Source organism: Aedes albopictus, chromosome 3, assembly GCF_035046485.1.
Source record: "Aedes albopictus strain Foshan chromosome 3, AalbF5, whole genome shotgun sequence".
Classification (NCBI taxonomy): domain Eukaryota; kingdom Metazoa; phylum Arthropoda; class Insecta; order Diptera; family Culicidae; genus Aedes; species Aedes albopictus.
Genome location: NC_085138.1, coordinates 87,262,014 through 87,282,885, shown reverse-complemented (window position 1 = coordinate 87,282,885; position 20,872 = coordinate 87,262,014). Strand labels below are relative to the sequence as shown.

General features: G+C 39.8%; 1 protein-coding gene and 1 long non-coding RNA gene across 3 annotated transcripts in view; both read left to right on the top strand.

Annotated features, from left to right (window-relative positions):
• Positions 1–20,872, top strand: part of LOC109401325 (uncharacterized) — a 332,029-nt gene that overhangs the window by 54,350 nt on the left and 256,807 nt on the right. The gene's annotated exons all lie outside the window — the stretch shown is intronic.
• On the top strand, positions 9,309–14,496 carry LOC134290017 (uncharacterized). Its single transcript, XR_009998801.1, has 3 exons — positions 9,309–10,828; positions 11,078–11,697; positions 11,948–14,496. It is a non-coding gene; the product is annotated as an uncharacterized LOC134290017 (long non-coding RNA).

Sequence of the window (20,872 nt, the reverse complement as noted above, 5' to 3'; positions counted from 1 at the left end):
TCCAACAACAAAATCACAGCGAATCGAAGACATGATTTGTATTCAGCAACAAATTGATATCACATTTTTATATCATTTTATCTTTACTTAATTTGATTTCAAATTTTGGTTTCGTTTTGTTGTCATTTTGATTTAACCCATTAACGCCCGAATAATGCCACAATCACAGTAGATGTCTGATTTTTTCTGGAGTACCTCAACCCCATAAAAGAAAGTTACTGCAGTCATTTGAACGGAAATCTACGGTGAAATTTTCGTTTTAATACACAGTGGGACATATGCACGTAAAATGTTGAAAATTTTTATTTTTTTATTTTTTCTTGTGCAGCTACCTTATTTCTAGGAGCTATGTAAATCAATTCTGGATGACTGATCATAGTTGATATTCTCCTAATAATTGTGGAGCGGACCTGGTGTGATGGTTAGAACACTTGACCAACACGCCGAGGTCCTGGGATCGAATCCCACTCCCGACAAACTCGCAAAATGTGAGTTCTTCTTTCGGAAGGGAAGTAAAGCGTGGGTCCCGAGATGAACTAACCTAGGGCTAAAAATCTCGTTAATAAAGATAAAAAAATTCTCCTAATAAAAACAGTTACAGTTTGAAATGTTCCAGAAATGGATTACATTAGTAATAACTAAAATAATCTGCTAGTAGCTTATCAATGGAAAGTTTTCAACAGTTTTTAGGCATTTCAATATGCATCATTCTTATAATTTCTATATATAATGGGTTGATATTCGGCATTCTAGTAGTATATCCTGCCCACCGTATCCTTCTGGCTTTGAGAGCACGTGGCTCATCCTCTCCTGCCATACACCTCTAGTACAGAGTGAAAGATTACCATAGCACTCGTCATTCGAAAACTCCAAATATTTGCAATTGTTCTTTGAGCTTGGTTTATGTTTCATTTTTATAAAGGACCACCTTATGAGCGTTCTGCTCATCTCATTCTCCCGCGCAGAGCTATGGAAAATCATGGACAAAAACGGCTTTCCTAGGAAGCTGATTAGACTAATACACCCAAACCTCCATTTAGGTAACGAGTCGAGACTGCCTAAATAGAATTTTTACCTAAATGGATTCAGTTCATTACCTAAATGGAGTACAAGATAGCAAAGCTTAAGAAGGTGAGTTATTAGGAGATTTAAAGGAGGTCATGTGGAGGGAGTTTCAGATGGCTTTCAAGAAGTTTCATGAGGGGATGTGTTTCAGGAGGGGAGGGGCTTCAGGGGCGTTTTCGGGGGTTTGGGTGGGTCTTAGATCAGAATTGTCATTCAAATGACCTGCAAAATTCCGCCAGACTGAAAAATCATTGAATGTCGGGTCAAAGTCGGGTCAATTTTTATCGTATGTTGGGCCATTGTTGGATCAACATCGAACATGCTAAGTGTAGAATTAGCTCTAAGTTAAAATACACAAAAATAATAATAAAAAAAACATCGAACATCTGTTGAGTCTATGTTGAGTTTGGTGGCCAAAATAAAAACAGGTGAATGATAGGTTGATGTCAGGTTTGACGTCATAAATGCTGGAGCTGATATCAATTGAATGATGGAAGGATGGTTGCTTATCTCCATTTCAGCTGGAAATGAAGCTGGATACTGACACTTTTCAACACTGCACGGAAGGGGGGGGGGGTGGTTAGGGGGTATATCTCAACATTACATCACCCCTCCCACCCCCCATATCCCCTTAACACCACTCACTACTTCTTTCCCGAAAACGAACCTTATAATTAATCTTAAGTACTCCAACTGATATGAACACAATCAAATTCCATTTAGGTAACGTTACCTAAATGGAGGGACCTAAATAGATTTTACCTAAATCGATCCTACCTAAATGGAGGTTTGAGTGTATTGCTGTGTGTATTCGAAACGCTAATATCAAATGCTGGAACACCAAATGCGGTAAGATTTTCTAACAAGTAACCCGATGTCAGTGGGAACATTTGCATCCTAGGTTGGCGGTGGTTTTGGATATGGTTGCTAATTTGCCTTTGGTAACACTGTGTTACCGCGTTTGAAGCGCATTTGGGCACCGTTTGCATCTTGAACGTACACAGCAAGATTTAGAAAATCTTACCGCATTTGGTGCTCCCGCATTTGATATTTGCATCTCGAATGCACACAGCAATAAAAGCAACGATGGCGGGTGTGCAAAACTGCGTAAGGGTTTCGGGTGAGCTATCCAGCTCATTCGAATCTTACCGGGGACTGCGACAAGGTGACGGACTCTCATGCCTACTCTTTATCATCGTTCTGGAAGGTGTGATGCGACGAGCCTGGCTCAACAGCCGGGGAACGATTTTCACAAAATCCGGTCAATTTGTGTGCTTTACGGACGAGATGGACATTATCGCTAGAACATTTGGATCGGTGACAGAGCTGTACACTCGCCAGAAACGCGAAGCAGCAAAGGTCGGACTGGTGGTGAATGCCTAAAAAACAAAGTACATGCTGGTAGGCGGAACCGAACACGACCGGATCTGTCTGGGTAGTAATGTTACGATAGACGGGGATATCTTCGAGGTGGTGGGAGAATTCGTCTACCTCGGATCCTTACTGACGGCTGACAACAACGTGAGCCGTGAAATTCTGAGGTGCATCATCAGCGGTAGTCGGGCCTACTACGGACTCCAGAAGAAACTGCGGTCGAAACAGATTCACCCACGCACCAAATGCACAATGTACAAAACGCTAATACGACCGGTGGTGGTCCTCTACGGACACGAAACATGGACCATGCTCAAGGAGGACCTGCAAGCACTCGGAGTTTTCGAGCGACGCGTGCTAAGGACGATCTTCGGCGGGGTGCAGGAAAACGGTGTGTGGCGGAGAAGGATGAAACAACGAGCTCGCTGCACTTTACGGGGAACCCAGCATCGAGAAGGTGGCCAAAGCCGGAAGGATATGATGGGCAAGGCATGTTGCAAGAATGCCGGACAACATGTCACTTTTTGGATTCGACTGTGATAGACTTTAGCTTGAAAATGGCAACATGTCTGCAAAGTTGGTGTTCGCGACAGATCCGGCACAAGAAGGCGTGGAGCGCAGAGAGCACGATAGGCGGATCAGATGGAGCGTGACTTGGCGAGCATCGGGTGTGACCGAGGATGGAGAACGGCAGCCATGAACCGTGTATTATGGAGAACTATTGTTGATTCAGTTTTATCTTGAACTTGTTGTTATACTAAATAAATGAATGAAATGAATCAACAACTCATTCTCAAATAAAAAGAAAATCGGGTTAAGTACGGTTCCTTTGAATTCCACTAAGAATTTGCATCCTTTGACAGATACGTATTTCGACCTCAACTGTAAGGTCGTCTTCAGTGTCTTGTACTTGACTCGACTCAAGTCGACTCAAGTAGACTCAAGTCGAGTCAAGTACAAGACACTGAAGACGACCATACAGTTGAGGTCGAAATACGTATCTGTCAAAGGATGCAAATTCTTAGTGGAATTCAAAGGAACCGTACTTAACCCGATTTTCTTTTTATTTACAGATATTCCCCTAACAAGCCCAGGTTAATCATCATCAACTCATTCTCATCTATCTCAGCTGCTTCCGAAGCTCACAGTGGAAACAATTTCCACTGATGATGCTTCATCGTATTTTACGGATCACGTAATTTACAGCTGTAGTTATATGGACCAGAGTCCTTTATGTAGTTCTATTCTCGAGATACACAAGTTCAAAATTTCTAAGAATCATTGAAGCCGCCTTACGGGAATCTACAACTATTTTGCATGAAGCCGACCAATCAGTAGGTCGGCTCCAGAGGCACGTTCGACCCCAACGAATGTCTTTGAGATGAGAGTCACAATGAACCTGAGTAAGTATAACAAATTGATAGCACATAGCACGTTATCGAAAATTACGTTATCATTAGTTCAATTTGATAACTAATTATACTATACTGTATTTTGTTCAATATTATATTTAGTGAAATGAGACGGCTGCTTGATACCTAGCTGATTTAGTTATCAATCAGTAGCCATGCAGTTCTATTTAATCGTAAAAACTACTTTATCAATATTTTAGAGCCCACTTGCGCCAGCTAGCGGACAAACCTACAACCAACTAGTTCACTATTAGATAGCTCTTGATGTCCTGATCGACCTTGTCGAAGTCAAAATTCTTCTATGTTGTCTGATTCTCGAGATACAGAAGTTCAGAATGCTTGGAGCTCACTAGCGCCACCTAACGGATAAACCCAGAACAAACTAGTTCACTATCCGTTAGCCCTAGCGGATAAACCTTAAATGAACTAGTTTACTATCCATTAGCCCTTGATGTTCTGATAAACTTTACTGAAGACTGAATTTTTCTATGAAGCCTGATTTTCGAGATTCAGCAGCTAAGAATTTTTTAAACTCCCTAGCGCTACCTAGCGGAAAAACCTTTAACCAACTAGCTCACTATAGGATAGATTGTGATGCCCTGATCGACCATCCTGAAGACGAAATTTTTCTAAGTAGTCTGATTTTCGAGATACAGAAGTGTTTAGGGCTCACTAACACCCACAGGGCCCACTTGCGCCACCTAACGGATAAACCTAGAACCAACTATCGGATAGCTCTTGATGTCCTGATCAATTTTGCCAAAGACAAAATATTTCTATGTCCTCTGGTTGTTGAGAAACAGAAGTTAAGAATTTCAATGACTCGCTTGCGCCACCTAGTAGATAAACCTAGAACCAACTAGTTCAGTATCGGATAGCTCATAATGTCCTGATCGACTTTGTCGAAGACGAAATTTTAAAATTCTTCTTTGTAGTCTGATTCTCGAGATCAGGTATCAGAAGGCCGGCTCCAGAGGCACGTTATCCTCCATTTGGGACATTTGTGCCATCGCCAAAATAACAGCCTATTTCATCATCTACCTGAGGGAAAAGGAAGGAAAAAGGATTTGGATGGGGATAGGGACAGGTAGGGAAATAGGAAAAATACCCTGGAAGAGGGTACTAACGCACAAGCGTACCACAATGGGTTCAAACAGCGCCCTGAAAAGGGCACTGTAATAACGCATAAAGCGAAAGAGAGCCTATAGCTCTTTACCACAGCGGGTTAAGAACAACAGAATATCCTGAAGATTCAGGTTTCTGAAGTCAGTTTCACTTAATAAGTGTTTACCGAATACTCGGAAACGCAGTTGCGCGAAAACTGGACAGTTACATATCAAATGATACGAAGTTCCATAATCGGATTCACAGCTATCACAGGCAAATGAATCAGCTTGCTGAATATTCGCCATGTGATAGCTGAGTCGGCAGTGGCCAGTCAATGCTTTGACCAGCATGCTGCAATTCTGCTTAGACAGATTAGTTAGATACTTCGCCACCCGTAGAGATGGCTCAGCACTATACAATTTGGTTTGACGACATGACTCCAAACTATTCCAGTATTGTTTGTGCTGAGTGGCAGCCCAGATGTCAATCTGAAGCCTTACCCAACACTTGGATACCGGAATAGCTGGCTCAGGGCCAATGAAGTCATGTGATGCTCCAGTGCGAGCTAACTCATCAGCCAATTCATTTCCAGCGATGGAAGAATGGCCAGGTACCCATACAAGGTGAACAGCGTTTGCTGAATTCAGCTCCTCGATTTGAGTTCGACAAGCGATAACTATCTTCGACCTGGAGTTGGCCGAAGCAAGTGCTTTAATAGCAGCCTGGCTATCTGAACAGAAGTATATTACTCTGCCCATTACGTGCTGCTGAAGTGCTGATTGCACTCCACACATAAGAGCAAAGATTTCGGCCTGAAAAACGGTGCAGTGTCTACCAAGTGAATAAGACTGATACAGCCTTAGCTCACGAGAATAAACACCAGCACCTGCTCGACCTTCGAGAAGGGAGCCATCAGTGTAACATACGATGCCGTCTGAAATACTTCTTTCCAGATAACCAGTCTTCCCGGGAAGGGAATTTCGTGGAAAATGTCCTATATGGAAAATTACAAGCAATTGTAAGATCACTTGGAGCAAGGACAATTTTGTCCCAATTCACTAAAAGTGGAAACAACGAGGTGTGTGTTGATGTGCGGTTCACAGGAGTTTCCTCTAGTAGACCGAGTACCCGTAACCGGTAAGTGCAAGAAAGGGCTTCTTGTTTGAGATGAATGTGTAGTGGGGCAACGTCAAAGAGAACTTCGAGCGCTGCCGTAGGAGTTGAAGAGAACGCCCCAGACATCGCCATTAAGCACATCCTTTGGAGATGGCCTAATTTTGATTGGACCGTTCTCACTTCACCCTTTTGCCACCACATAAGACATCCATAAGCCAATATTGGCCGAACCACAGTTGTGAAGATCCATTTGATATACTTGGGTTTTAGACCCCAAGTTGTACCAAAAGTACGCCGGCATTGACCAAAGGCCATACAAGCTTTCTTGATTCTGAACTCAATGTGAGGTGTCCAGGAAAGCTTGGAATCAAGAATGACTCCAACGTACTTTACCTGTTCAGTCACATCGATTTCAGAATCAAAGAGACGCAAAGGTCGAACGCCATTACGGTTTCGCCTTTCCGTGAAAAGAACAATAGATGTTTTACTCGGATTAACCGAAAGGCCATATTGGCGACACCAACCCTCAACTACCTGAAGGGCGTTTTGCATCAGGTCGAAAAGGGTGCTGATGCACATACCAACTAACAATGTTAGGTAGTCGTCGGCAAAACCATAAGTAGGAAAACCGCTATTATTGAGTTGCCTCAATAGCGTATCTGCTACGAGATTCCACAAAAGCGGTGATAAGACTCCCCCTTGGGGGCATCCACAAACACTCAATTTCCTAATCCCTGCTAGACGCAATGTCGAGAAGAGATATCGGTTTTTGAGCATTTGGTGAATCCAATTGGAAATCATTGGAGATATACCATGACTCCGTGCGGCTTCCAATATGGCATCGAAAGGCACGTTGTCAAAGGCACCCTCGATATCTAAGAAAACACCCAAACAAGATTGCTTTTGAGCGAATGCTTTCTCGATATCGTAAACAACCTTGTGTAAAAGAGTCACAGTGGACTTACCAGATTGGTAGGCATGGTGGTTCACATGAAGAGGCACGTTGGCCAGATGAACATCACGGATGTGATGATCCACAATGCGTTCTAAGCATTTCAGAAGAAAAGAGGTCAAACTGATAGGTCTGAAACTCTTTGCTTCTTCATACGACGCACGACCCACTTTCGGAATAAACTTAACAGTAATATCCCTCCAGGATTTGGGAATATACCCTGTAGCAAAACTGCAAACAAGTAGTTTTTTCAAAACATGTTTGAAATAATCAAATCCCTTCTGAAGCAAAATAGGATAAATCCCATCTGCCCCAGGAGATTTGAAAGGAGCAAAGCTATTAAGAGCCCACTCAATCGATTCTATAGTTACAATACTCCGAGCCGAAGCTAAAGAATCATAACTACAAGAAAAGACATCAGGATCATCCGAAGATGTAATATCTACACATCCAGGGAAGTGTGTGCTGAATAAGCATTCCAGAACTTCCTCATCAGAGGAAGTCAGATCGCCATTTGGCAAACGAAGTTCGTTCACCCGGAAATCCTTAGATTTCGCAAGGATTTTGTTTAACCGACTGACTTCACTCAAGCTGGAAACATTTGTACAAAGGTTTTTCCAGCCGGATCGTTCAGCAGACCGGAGAGCTTTCCTGTAGGCCATGCGAGCCGACCTGAAAGCCTCCGAACCAGCCGAACGTCGTCTGTTCCAACTCTTTCTACATTGTTTCCTGAGTTTCGCCAGATCAGAGTTCCACCAAGGGGTTCCTCTTGTGATCTTCACAGACCGTAGAGGGCATGCTTCTTCAAAAGCTTCCATGATGAAGGTCGTTGTAGTATCAACGGCATCATCTAAATCACTTGGAGTGTCAATGGATGGTAAATATCCATGAAATTTGGCTGCAACCAAATCAGTATAAAGATCCCAGTTTGTTGACCGAGGATTCCTGAAACGCAATGTTTGCGAAGTAACATTTAAATGTTCAAAAAAGATGTAGCGATGGTCAGATAAAGATTCTTCATCTGACACATGCCAGTTGGTCAGCTCGTGACTAAGTCTGCTAGAGCAAAGCGTTATATCTAACACTTCCTCTCTAGCAGATACCATGAAGGTTGGGCGGTTGCCTATGTTAAGTAATGCAAGATCTGTACTACTTAAATACTCCATCAAACTGGAGCCTCTCAAGTTAATGTCTGAGCTGCCCCAGATGATATGGTGAGCATTAGCATCACTGCCAACAATTAGCGGAAGGCCTTTTGAAGTGCAGTATGCGATGACTTGTTTGAAAGCATCCGTAGGGGATGGTTCATCATGCGGTAAATACACAGAACAATAGACGTATTTCCTGTTGAGGTTTCCAACAGATACATCAATTGTGATAGCACATACATCTCTGGTGGTTAGTTCAGAGATGAGTGTAGCAACTATTGCGTTGTTGACAAGCACACAGGCTCGAGGTATGACACGCGAGTTTGCCATTTCATGTTTACTGAAAGTGGCAAACACCGGGTTCACAAGGTTTCCTAGATAGAAATTTCCCTTACGAAAGTAAGGTTCTTGTACCAAGGCCACTTGGGCAGTACCATTTTGCATAAGTCTGCAAAGATTGATCGTTGCTGTTCTTTTATGCTGAAGATTGATCTGAGCTATCTTAACCGTAGCCACTACCCAAACTAGGTAAGATTAAACTCTTCACAACAACAGCACAACAAAGAACAGCAACAATAAAACCAAATCGGTATCGATTGGAAAACGCCAAAGGCGAGGATACACAGAATACACTGTGTAAATCGCATAATGCGAAACCATATAGGTGAAAATTTAAACTAATTAACAACATCTTCATAATCCCGCCCTTATTTAGCCTCAAGTGAGACTAAAGAAGGGTAGCCGATTGTCTCGGAGAAACACAAGGTCCACTGCACCATTGCTCCGGTTAGCACAGTAAGGGCTACATACTGTGGAGGGCGCCCTGGTACTCCACAGGCTCCGTTAGCGGTTAGGTTTTTATTAGACCCCCCTAGCCATTCATTCCTAGGCACGGTAAGCATAAAGCCGCATCACACCATGAATTAGGGGTCACCTGTTGGTGGATTCTTACCACCGGAACAGGCGGTCCGTAGTGTTATTCTTAGCCAATTGAGACAATCGCTACCGACACTACACAGCTATCTAGGCTGATCGAGAAAAAGAAGTTAATATTGATGATCAACTTCATACGGACTCGAACAGCCGACCACCTAGCCACCTGGCGGACAAACATACAATCAACTAGTTCTCTATCGGATAGTTGTTGATGTCCTGATCGACATTGCCGAAGACGATATTTTTCAATGTAGTCTGATTCTCGAGATACAGATGTCTGGAATTTTTAGGGCTCACTAACGCCACCTAGATCAACTTTGCCGAAGGCGAAATTCTTCTATGTAGTCTGATTCTCGAGATACAGAAGTTCAGAATTTTTAGAGCCCACTTGCGCCACCTAGCGGACAAACCTACAATCAACTAGTTCACTACAGGATAGCTGTTGATGTCCTGATCGAGATTGCCGAAGACAGCCCAAGTAACAGAGCTAGCTGAACAACAGTTTCTTAAGCTAAAGTTAGTTTAAGAATGGTTTGTTCCAGTCTTATAGAGCAAAAATGTTTGTTGGGAGAATACTTCAATGTAGTCGGATTCTCGAGATGAAGAGGTTTATTTTTTTAGAGCCCGCTAGCGCCATTTAACGGATAAACCTAGAACCAACTAGTTCACTATGGGATAGCTCTTGATGTCCTGATCAACTTTGCTGAATATATTTTTTTTTCTATGTAGTCTGATTCTCAAGATACGAAGGCGACAGTATTAGCAATAGCTGTTGACGAAACACCTGTCAAAGCACAATGTTTCGTGATCACTAGTGCCACCTACTGGAGCGAATACGTACTAAATTACGTACTATCGAAGAGTTCTTGATCTTCTCAACAACTTTGCTGAAGACACCAGTCTTCCAAAATGCTTCATTTCTCCGTAGTTATGTAATTATAAATGTTACTGATCTATAAATAGATCACTGGGCGTTCGAGGCATCTGATCTTTAAATAGATCACTGGGTGGAAATGGGTTAATGTAAATATTTAGTGTCACAATAGTTTTTAAATCTTTTAGTAAACAATGTAATTCTAGGGATATATCATTAGTGCATTTAGGATATGATATCAACCGAAAAACTCTTCATTTGACAATTTTTCATTTTTCTTGCGCTGATACAGCCCTGTCGTCCTCCTTAGTCACGGTTAGTCGACGACTAAGGGGCTTTATTTTTAAGTCAAAAAAGATTTTTCTCAAAATAACCATGTAAAATGCTTAATGTGATTTTTACCACCATACACGTGGTGCACATCTTTCAAAAAAAAAAATCACTTCACTTCACTTCACGACCACCCCCTCAGGAGGCAAAATTTAATAAAACGTTATTTTTGACCATTTTGGGTGTTCAGTGTTAACGCCCTGACCGTACCAGATTGAGTGTAAATGGGATTTGGCAATAGTCGGTACCCACGACCACCCCCTCAGGAAGCAAAATTTAAAAAAACGTTATTTTTGACCATTTTGGGTGTTCAGTGTTGACGCCCTGACCATACCAGATTGAGTGTAAATGGGATTTGGCAATAGTCGGTACCCACGACCACCCCCTCAGGAAGCAAAATTTAAAAAAACGTTATTTTTGACCATTTTGGGTGTTCAGTGTTGACGCCCTGACCATACCAGATTGAGTGTAAATGGGATTTGGCAATAGTCGGTACCCACGACCACCCCCTCAGGTAGCAAAAACTAACAAAACGTCATTTGAGAGCATTTTGGGCAATTCAAATTGACAAAAAAATTTGATCAGCCCTGTCGTCCTCCTTAGTCACGGTTAGTCGACGACTAAGGGGCTTTATTTTTAAGTCAAAAAAGATTTTTCTCAAAATAACCATGTAAAATGGTTAATGTGATTTTTACCACCATACACGTGGTGCACATCTTTCAAAAAAAAATCACTTCACTTCACTTCACGACCACCCCCTCAGGAGGCAAAATTTAATAAAACGTTATTTTTGACCATTTTGGTTGTACACTGTTGACGCCCTGACCGTACCAGATTGAGTGTAAATGGGATTTGGCAATAGTCGGTACCCACGACCACCCCCTCAGGAAGCAAAATTTAAAAAAACGTTATTTTTGACCATTTTGGGTGTTCAGTGTTGACGCCCTGACCATACCAGATTGAGTGTAAATGGGATTTGGCAATAGTCGGTACCCACGACCACCCCCTCAGGAAGCAAAATTTAAAAAAACGTTATTTTTGACCATTTTGGGTGTTCAGTGTTGACGCCCTGACCATACCAGATTGAGTGTAAATGGGATTTGGCAATAGTCGGTACCCACGACCACCCCCTCAGGAAGCAAAATTTAATAAAACGTTATTTTTGACCATTTTGGTTGTACACTGTTGACGCCCTGACCGTACCAGATTGAGTGTAAATGGGATTTGGCAATAGTCGGTACCCACGACCACCCCCTCAGGAAGCAAAATTTAAAAAAACGTTATTTTTGACCATTTTGGGTGTTCAGTGTTGACGCCCTGACCATACCAGATTGAGTGTAAATGGGATTTGGCAGTAGTCGGTACCCACGACCACCCCCTCAGGTAGCAAAAACTAACAAAACGTCATTTGAGAGCATTTTGGGCAATTCAAATTGACAAAAAAATTTGATCAGCCCTGTCGTCCTCCTTAGTCACGGTTAGTCGACGACTAAGGGGCTTTATTTTTAAGTCAAAAAAGATTTTTCTCAAAATAACCATGTAAAATGGTTAATGTGATTTTTACCACCATACACGTGGTGCACATCTTTCAAAAAAAAAATCACTTCACTTCACTTCACGACCACCCCCTCAGGAGGCAAAATTTAATAAAACGTTATTTTTGACCATTTTGGGTGTTCAGTGTTAACGCCCTGACCGTACCAGATTGAGTGTAAATGGGATTTGGCAATAGTCGGTACCCACGACCACCCACTGTGCTCTTCAGTCTGATATTGACAGATTGACATCGTGGTGTCGAATGAATGGAATGCAGACAAATCCTTAAAAATGCAAAGTCATCACCTACACCCGAAAGCATGAACCGATACGGTTTGAGTACTCGATGGACTCTGCGATGCTGCAGAGAGTTTACTCCATCAAGGACCTTGGAATAACTCTAGATAGCAAACTGAAGTTTAATAAGCACATTTCCAAGACCATTGCCAAGGCCAATTCAATGCTTGGATTCTTGCGCCGTAATACCGCTGATTTCGATGACATCTACGCCCTAAAAGCATTGTATTGTTCGCTGGTTCGCAGCGGCCTTGAATATGGAGTTCAAATCTGGGCCCCGTATCGCGGTGTTCACGAACTACGAATCGAAAATGTTCAGAAACGGTTCGTCCGATTTGCATTACGCCGACTGCCCTGGATTTATGCCCGAAACCTACCACCGTATGAACACAGGTGCGCTCTAATTGGACTGCAGACTCTAACGGAACGACAAACTTTCCTGCGGAGAATGTTTATTTTTGACATGCTGACCAACCGCATCGACTGTAGCTGCTTGCTCCAAAGAATCAGTTTCCGTGCACCCAACCGACAACTCCGCGTTGCTAGCCTTTTGTGGATTCCCGGACATAGAACTGATTATGGACGTAATAATCCTCTGGACAGGTCTTGTGAATTATTTAATGCTGTTTATGACGAATTTGATTTTAATGTTAGTAGAATAGAATTTAAAAATAGGATTAAGTATCGGTCTGTGTAGTTTTTCTAACTAAAGACGGCTAATAAATAAATAAATAAATATATTTACATAAAATGCCAAATTCCGGAAAAAATCCATAATTTGTTGTAAAGAGAAATCATGCATGAAATTCCATGGGTTCTTCTACGATTTGAATATTGTCGCATAGTCTGAATCTTTACCTAGAAATTATTTGAAATGAAAAAATCAATCATTTTTTTCAAAGTTTGATAGTTTTTTTTGTTTAGACGAGTTGACATTCTATCGATGAACTGTTGTACAAAAAGATGTACTTTATTTCCCTTTCCCCCCATGGTACTGTCATCAAATTGATAACTGCTACATCACTTCCTTTCTTCACTTATATTGTCCATTGTTCTTATAAAACTAAAACACTTAAAACTAAAACTTAACACTTGAGCACAGCTCTCACTTTCACTCTCTGACTTCCCCATCTAGACTTCGCTATAGACTTTCATCTATAAACTAACTCCTATCAACTGACTTCTATAAACTCAACTATTAGCTGACTACATACTGACTGCCCCCCTCTGAACATAGTAATGTCTTTTATAAGTTGGCTTTCAAGTAATATTTATGACTGTACACGTCTGTTTTGGCTACCTAGTTCATACCTTTGGGTGTTAACGGACATTCGTTGAACCCCACGTGACTCGCTATTTACTATTTACGTTAACGGTGGTTCGTAGATTCCAACGTGCTCGCTCGGAGCGTTCTGACCTCTAGGTCTTTGTTTATCTTAACGGTGAACCGTTGATTCACATGTGCGTACTCGGGCGACACATTATATTTACTGTTTTTACATTTAAACGCAAACTTTATCGCTACTAGGGTAAAAGTGCCAATGTTCCACATAAGTGACAATTACATTATATTTACTGAGGAATCCTAATTAGTATGGAATAGTAAGGGTGATAACGACTTAGGGTCGTTACACTGTCATTCTATCCACGACAATTAAAACTGTTTCATTCATTTGACTATCGAAACAATGTGCGAATGAAATGATTTATGCTCATAAAAATAAATATTTGTTCTTTCGATTAAGCTGTAGGCAATAGCAATATTTTTTATCTTTCAATAACCCAATTATCAAAGAACTTGTAAATTATTTTTTACAAGTTTACGAACGAACTCCCAAAAGAACTTACAAATAATTTGCCGCAGGTAATTTAAATTGAATTCCCAACCAATGAAATTGCCAAAGAAATTTTCAAAAGATTTAATCTCAAAAAGTAAATTAAAACGAATGTACAAATAAATTGCTTGGGTAAATTTCTAATGAATTTTAGAAAAATGAAAAACGAACAATAACTCTTACAAGTTTTTATAGAAATTCCATATTTATTTGCCGAAGCATATCGCTAACAAATTTCCAAATAGATTGCAATAGAAAATTTCAAAGGTAGTTTTCTTTTAAATTGTCGCAGAAATTATCGAAAGAATTTTCGTTTAAATATCCTTGCACGCAATGAAATTGACAATGGAATGATCAAATGGATTGCCAACAGAAACATTTTAGAAATTTTTGTGAAAAATTCATAAGGCATATCCGAATAAATTGGATAAGCAAATTTCTACCGAATTTCCAACGAATTTCGGATAAAATATCAAAGAAACTGTCAAAGTCAAATTTCCAACGAAATTTCCAAAAGAATCATCACAAAAATCACAAAAAAAATCTTAGAAATTTCCGAAAGGAAGCTTAAAGGAATTCTCTAATAAATGGCAAAGTAATGAAGTTCCCGCATTGATTGTCGAAGCCAACCACAACTGAATTTCTAAGGAAATCGACAAAGGAACAAATTACCAAGTTTCCAAAGATATTTCATTCTTATTCGCCGAAGGAAATCTGAAAAGACCTTCCAAATAATTTGTCGGATTCTACTTGAATCGAATTTCCAACGAGTTTGCCGAAGAAATTTCATTACGGAAATGACGAACAAAAAACCGAAGATAATAGCAGGCTATTGTTGTCAATAACATTACAAATAACAAATAACAAAACAACTTTCAAATCATTTGCAGGAGTCAATTTGAATTGAATTTCTACCAAAAATTTTAAGGAATCACCAGTTCTGTACTGTGTTATTGTGGAGGATTCGCAAATCGTCCTCCACTTGATCGGCACACTTTGCTCGCTGCGTACTACGAAAATCATTTTTATTGGGTTGCTATTCGACATCCTGATGACGTGACCCGCCTATCGTAGCCTCCCGATGTGTGAAAGTCGAAGATATATCATTCACATACAAAAAAATCCGAATGATTTTCTAACAAAATCGCCGAAACAACTTCCAAAATCAATACCGATGAAATTCACATAAATATGTGTTTCTGAAAAAATTAAAATCCACAATGTTCACGCCTAATCCACAATGCGAGAACTCATTAATAAACACCAATCATAATTACATAGATCAAACATACCCAAATCTCCTGATCCAGCTCCAATCATGTTCAGTAGACCTGTTCACTTTTTTTGACCTACCCGTGTCACATCAAATTATCAATCCACATGCAAAAACAAGGCTTCAGTCCAAAATTGAGCCAAATTGATAAAGGTTTAGAGGTGTATCAAATCGATTTTGTGTTTTTTCGAGCATTTTCACAAAAATGTACTTCAATATCAAGAAAATTGCACCAAAAAGGTACCGAAAATACCGTTAAAATATAGTTAGAACAATACTCTACAACTTTGCCGAAGACACTTCGGTGTTTAAATTGCGTATTTCAAAGTTATTCAACAATTTTCGTTAAAAAATCACCAAAAAATACAATATTTTTACGATTTTTCATGTAAAAGTCATGTAATTTTACATTGTTTTAGGTGACTAATTCTATGAGCTATTGCTCCTATGTGTAACGAACATTTCGTCCATACATCATTTTAGTATAGAAATTCGTTTTCATTGACTAATTATCAAAAGTTTGCCACGTTGATACTAAAAATTGTACAGAGTTGCCAGCATAAAATAAAACAAAGTTACCCATGATTTAAACGTCATTACACTTCTTTGTCTCATCTGCAACAGTTTAATTTGGTGCAGTTGGTTGAGCATGAGATTGTGGATTCGAAGATTCAAGGTTCGAGTCCTGGAATAGCATTTTTTGCGTCTCGATCCTGCTATAAGTTGATGAAACTACGCACTGCATGTCATTGCAATTTGGCATCATAGCATTGTTTCGGACCCGTAGAGCGCATAGTAAGAATGAAGTTTCCCTTCATCGTGTAGTTGTGCTGATTTGTGGGTAGATAGATAACAAGTAAGCCCCACCCACAGTTGTCTGTAAAATGTTGCATCCAGAAGCAGTTCCTTCATCGTATTGAATTGTTTTAGCTAAATTGATCATTATCAAACAGATGCTCAATATTTCGCCCAGCTGATCTCGTCGACACGATTTATTGTCAACAAGTATAAACTAAATATCTAGCTAGTCCTGGAATGGGCTTAATTGGCAGGTCTCGATCATTATTCTTTGGGAGATTGCGTGTAAGTCATGGCAGATTCATCATCCTAGCTGCTACAAAGAAAGAAAAAAAAAAGTTTATCATGTATTTGAGCTTGAACCTGGGACCTTCTGATCCGCAAGCTCGAGCCTTACCATCTGCACCATTTCTGATACTTAAATCAAAAGACATTAGAATACGATGGCATGACGTCTTAATCATGGGTAACTTTGTTTTAATACGTGCTGGTAACTCTGTGCGATTTTTAGTATCAACGTGACATACTTTTGATAATTAGTCAATGAAAACGAATTCCTACACAAAAACGATGTATGGACGAAATGTTCGTTACACAAAGGAGCAATAGCTCATAAAATTAGTCACCTAAAACAATGTAAAATTACATGACTTTTATATGTAAAATCGTAAAAATATCGTGTTTTTTCGTGATTTTTTAACAAAAATTGTTGAATAACTTCAAAATACGCAATTTAAACACCGTAGTGTCTTCGGCAAAGTTGTAGAGTATTGTTCTAACTATATCTTAACGGTATCTCCGGTATCTTTTCGGAGCAATTTTGTGAATTTCCGAGTAAATTTCTGTGAAAACGGCTAAAAAAACACAAAATCGATTTGATACACCTTTAAATCTTTATCAATTTGGCTCAATTTTGGACTGAAGACTTGGTTTTACATGTGGATTGATATTTTGATGTGTCACGGAGAATCGGAGAAAAAAAGTTTCAAAGTGAACAGGTCTAATGTTCAGTTCCTGGGGAAATCGTTGTTGTTGCTCTGCAGATTCGGCGACAAGAGATATCTTCGAATTTTCTTTGCCGCTTCTAACTTCATTAACTTGGGTTAACTGAACTATGAACTAATCAACTTTTTAAAACTTAATATTTGAACGATTTGATTTGATGAGAATAACTCTTAAATTTATGCAGCATCTGACACTTTTTCACAATATCAGAACCAACGCTCGCAATTTTGATTTGGTTAAATCGTTATCACGCACCAATCAACTAAACACCGAGTTTTTTGCAGCAGCGCCACCGGACCAGACAGAAACAACAGCACCACACACCAACCAAGAGGCAAATAGGCTGGGTGCCTTCAGTGGGACAAGGTTGACCCCAAGCTCTTGCCGAATCGGTTGACCAAAGGGCATTCATTTAACGGTTTTCCCCAAAATAAGGACCGCTACGGGGGGTGAAAGGATTCAAATATCCGACGTAACACGACGCCGAGTAACGGTACTCTTCCATTTCAAAACTTTCTTCTAATTCCACGAAACACGAAACGTAACCGAATGTGCGATGACTCGGACGAATACTGTCCGGAGTATGCAAAATGAATAGACACACTGGATAAGGGGGAAAACACTCACAAGGGTTGAGAAACGCGGACGCGACGGTGGATTGACGACTCCAGTTCAATGATGAAAACAAAAACTACTCGCAACGATGACGCTTCCGAATGTGCGTGGCGAAAACAGACAATTTCATGCTCGAAAGTGTAAAAGCTCTCGACGACTGAACTGACAAGGGATGACCGAAAAACTGCTTCTGCAAGTGACCAGAGCTGAACACATACACATAAACTGTACGCAAACCGGACTGCTTTCTGTACAGCATGTGTGTGCGTGTATTCATCAATCCGTACACGGTCGGGTCGGGTTAGGTTTTACTGCAAGCCTTTAGTCGAGCAGATGGTGGAGCATGACCGCTTGTGCGCATCAGAGTGAGCGTTCCGCTGTTTGTGCGATGATTGTTGGCAATGAAAATATTCCGGTTTCGTAATGGTCGAGATGGTATGTAAAAATTGAGTTTGGATAACAGTTCAGCTGAATCTATTCGATGAGAAACTAAATCATTAATGAACGAAATCATCGCAAATTCACGGCGCTCTTTCAATGTTTGTATGTTGATTAACATACAACAAGCTTTGTATAAAGGAAGAGGAAATCTTGTCCAGCCTAATTTACGGAGTTCAAATAATAAGAATTGCTTTTGTACAGATTCTATTCGTTCCTCATGTGTGATGGAACATGGTGACCAAACTATGCTACAATATTCCAGTATTGATCTCACATATGCAATGTATAAAGTTTTTATCGTGTATGGATCATGAAAATTGTAGCTGAAACGCTTGATAAATCCAAGCATGAATTAACGAATAAAGAACGATTCTCAGATTTGTTTTAAATCAATGTTGTCGGCTAACTGGCATACACAAAAAAAAAAAGAAATTGATGTACTGCATAAATTGAAGCAAAATGGAACGTTCAAATCAATTTATCTGGGAGCGAATGTTTACAAACATTAGGCGCTGATTACATATCAAACTTTAATAAACCGCTTCGAGTTTAATCTAGGCTAAGAGCTGGCTCTGATTCGCTATCAATGAACTACACATTTTTATTGAACTCAATTTTCTCTGGAATTCACCAGGATTACCTTTAGGGCCACCGTTAGAAATTCCTTAAGGGATTCCTTGAGGATTTATCACAATAATTTTGGAACGTTAACATAAAGAAGATTCTCACAGGATTTATTATAATGATTTAAGGCAGCATCCATTTATTACCTAACGCTAAAATCGATATTTTTAACCCCCCACCCCCTGCAGTGGCGTAGCTAGGAATTTGGGGGCCCCATGATAATTACCGATACAATGTTAAATCTATTCTTCTAACTCTCAAATAATCACGCCGTTATATTTTGTACAAAGCGTTAAAAAAATCTCGACTTCTCAGCATTAGCGTGATGCTGGCAGTGGTGGCTAACTGACTGGCTGAAGGTTAAAAAATATTTTCTGTATTCCTTTAAGAATTTCTTCGAAGATTTCTGCAAGGATACATCAACGAACGTAATTTTTTCTCTAAGAATTATGACGATTTTTTAACAATTTATTTATGAATTGCATCAAGTAATCCTTTATGAATTCTTTCAAAGATTGCTTCATCATTTTCTTTGAATAATAATTTGTCTTCAAGAATGTTTCAAGTAATTCATGAATGGGTGTCATTCAATATTTCTCTAAACACTCTTTCATGTATTCTTACAGTGCTGTCTCCGAGGATGTTTTCAAAAGTACTTCAGAGTACTTCAAAACATTCTTGCAAAGGCTTCAAAGTTCTTTTAGAATTCCCTAAATATTTTTTCCACGGATGTAAATCATTTCTCCATTGATTTATCCAAGAAGTTATCTTGGCATTTCCTCAAGTATTCATTACTTATCTTGGCGTTCCTTTGAAGATTTCTTAAGATTTTTTCCAAAGATTCTTTTAGAAATTTCTCCAAGGATTCCTTCAAAAATTACTGCAACGTTTTTTTCTAAAAAGAAAATCTGCAAGGGCTCTTCAAGGAGTTTCTCTAAAGTTTTATTAAGAGATTCATCCTAGAAATCCTCCAAGAAATTTCAAAAGAATCCATTGGATAATAATTTTTAAAAAATCTACCAAGGATCCGTAAAGAAGTTCCTCTAAGAAAATTCTGAGAGGAACTTCTGTTGGAATTCTTTCCAAAAATCCTTCTGGATTTCTTCCAACGAATTCTTTAGAATTCATCTACTCTACGAGTTTCCCCAAGGATTCCTTCAGGAATTTTTGCTATCCTTCCTCTAAGAACTCTTCTAAAAATTTCCATTATGACTTTTGATCAAACTTCTTAGAAATTCTTTCGAAAAAACACTCATTCTCATTCCGAAAAAAAACATTCAAAGTTACCTTCAAGCATCTCAGTCAAGCATTTCTCCAGGATTTATTATTGATTCCTCCAGAAGTTCCTCTGAAATTTCGTCCAAAAAAATCTTCGAGGATTCCTGGTAGGGTCAACGTGTCTAAGTAATCCTACAACCCCAAATTCATCCTATTCGAAAACAAAGCGATTATCGCGCCGATTGATTACGTAATTTTTGTTATCATTCGTGCTCATTCGACAAATTATTATTATTACGGTTTTGAGCTGACATGTGTTCAGATCTTAATTTTCATAACTGCGGCCCCTGAATTTCGGTTACTACCTGAGGCTAAGTCCACAACTATGTTTGGTAATTAGGATATCAGGGACGTTTTCACAATGCTCGTGAATTTTACTTCCATATCGATACTGAATTTCGTAAAATTCAATTTAAATTCTAACACATTTTTCTTTTAATTTTGGGACCATCTGTGTGCCATATTTCAAAAAAACTCTTGATAAACACGAAGGGGCCCCACATACCTATTAAAAGTTCTGCGAAGTGATGAACTTATAGGAATCTTTCGCTATTTAAAGAACTTTATTCAAACTAGTGTTAAAAAACCTTCCTTGATTTGGAGGCCCCCTGAAATCGGGGGCCCGGTGCAGATCGCACCCATCGCACCCTCCATGCTGCACCACTGCCCCCCTCCCACCTCCGTAACGCTTTTTTGTATGAAAATCCGAAAATGTTTGTGAAGACCGTAACGCTCGGACATACTCCCCTCTCCCCCTATAGCGTTACGTAGTTTGTGAATTGCGCCTAAGCAAGAAATCTTCTAAAGGTTCCTCCTACTATAACTTCAAAAAGCATCCCTGTCAGAAAATGTCTTT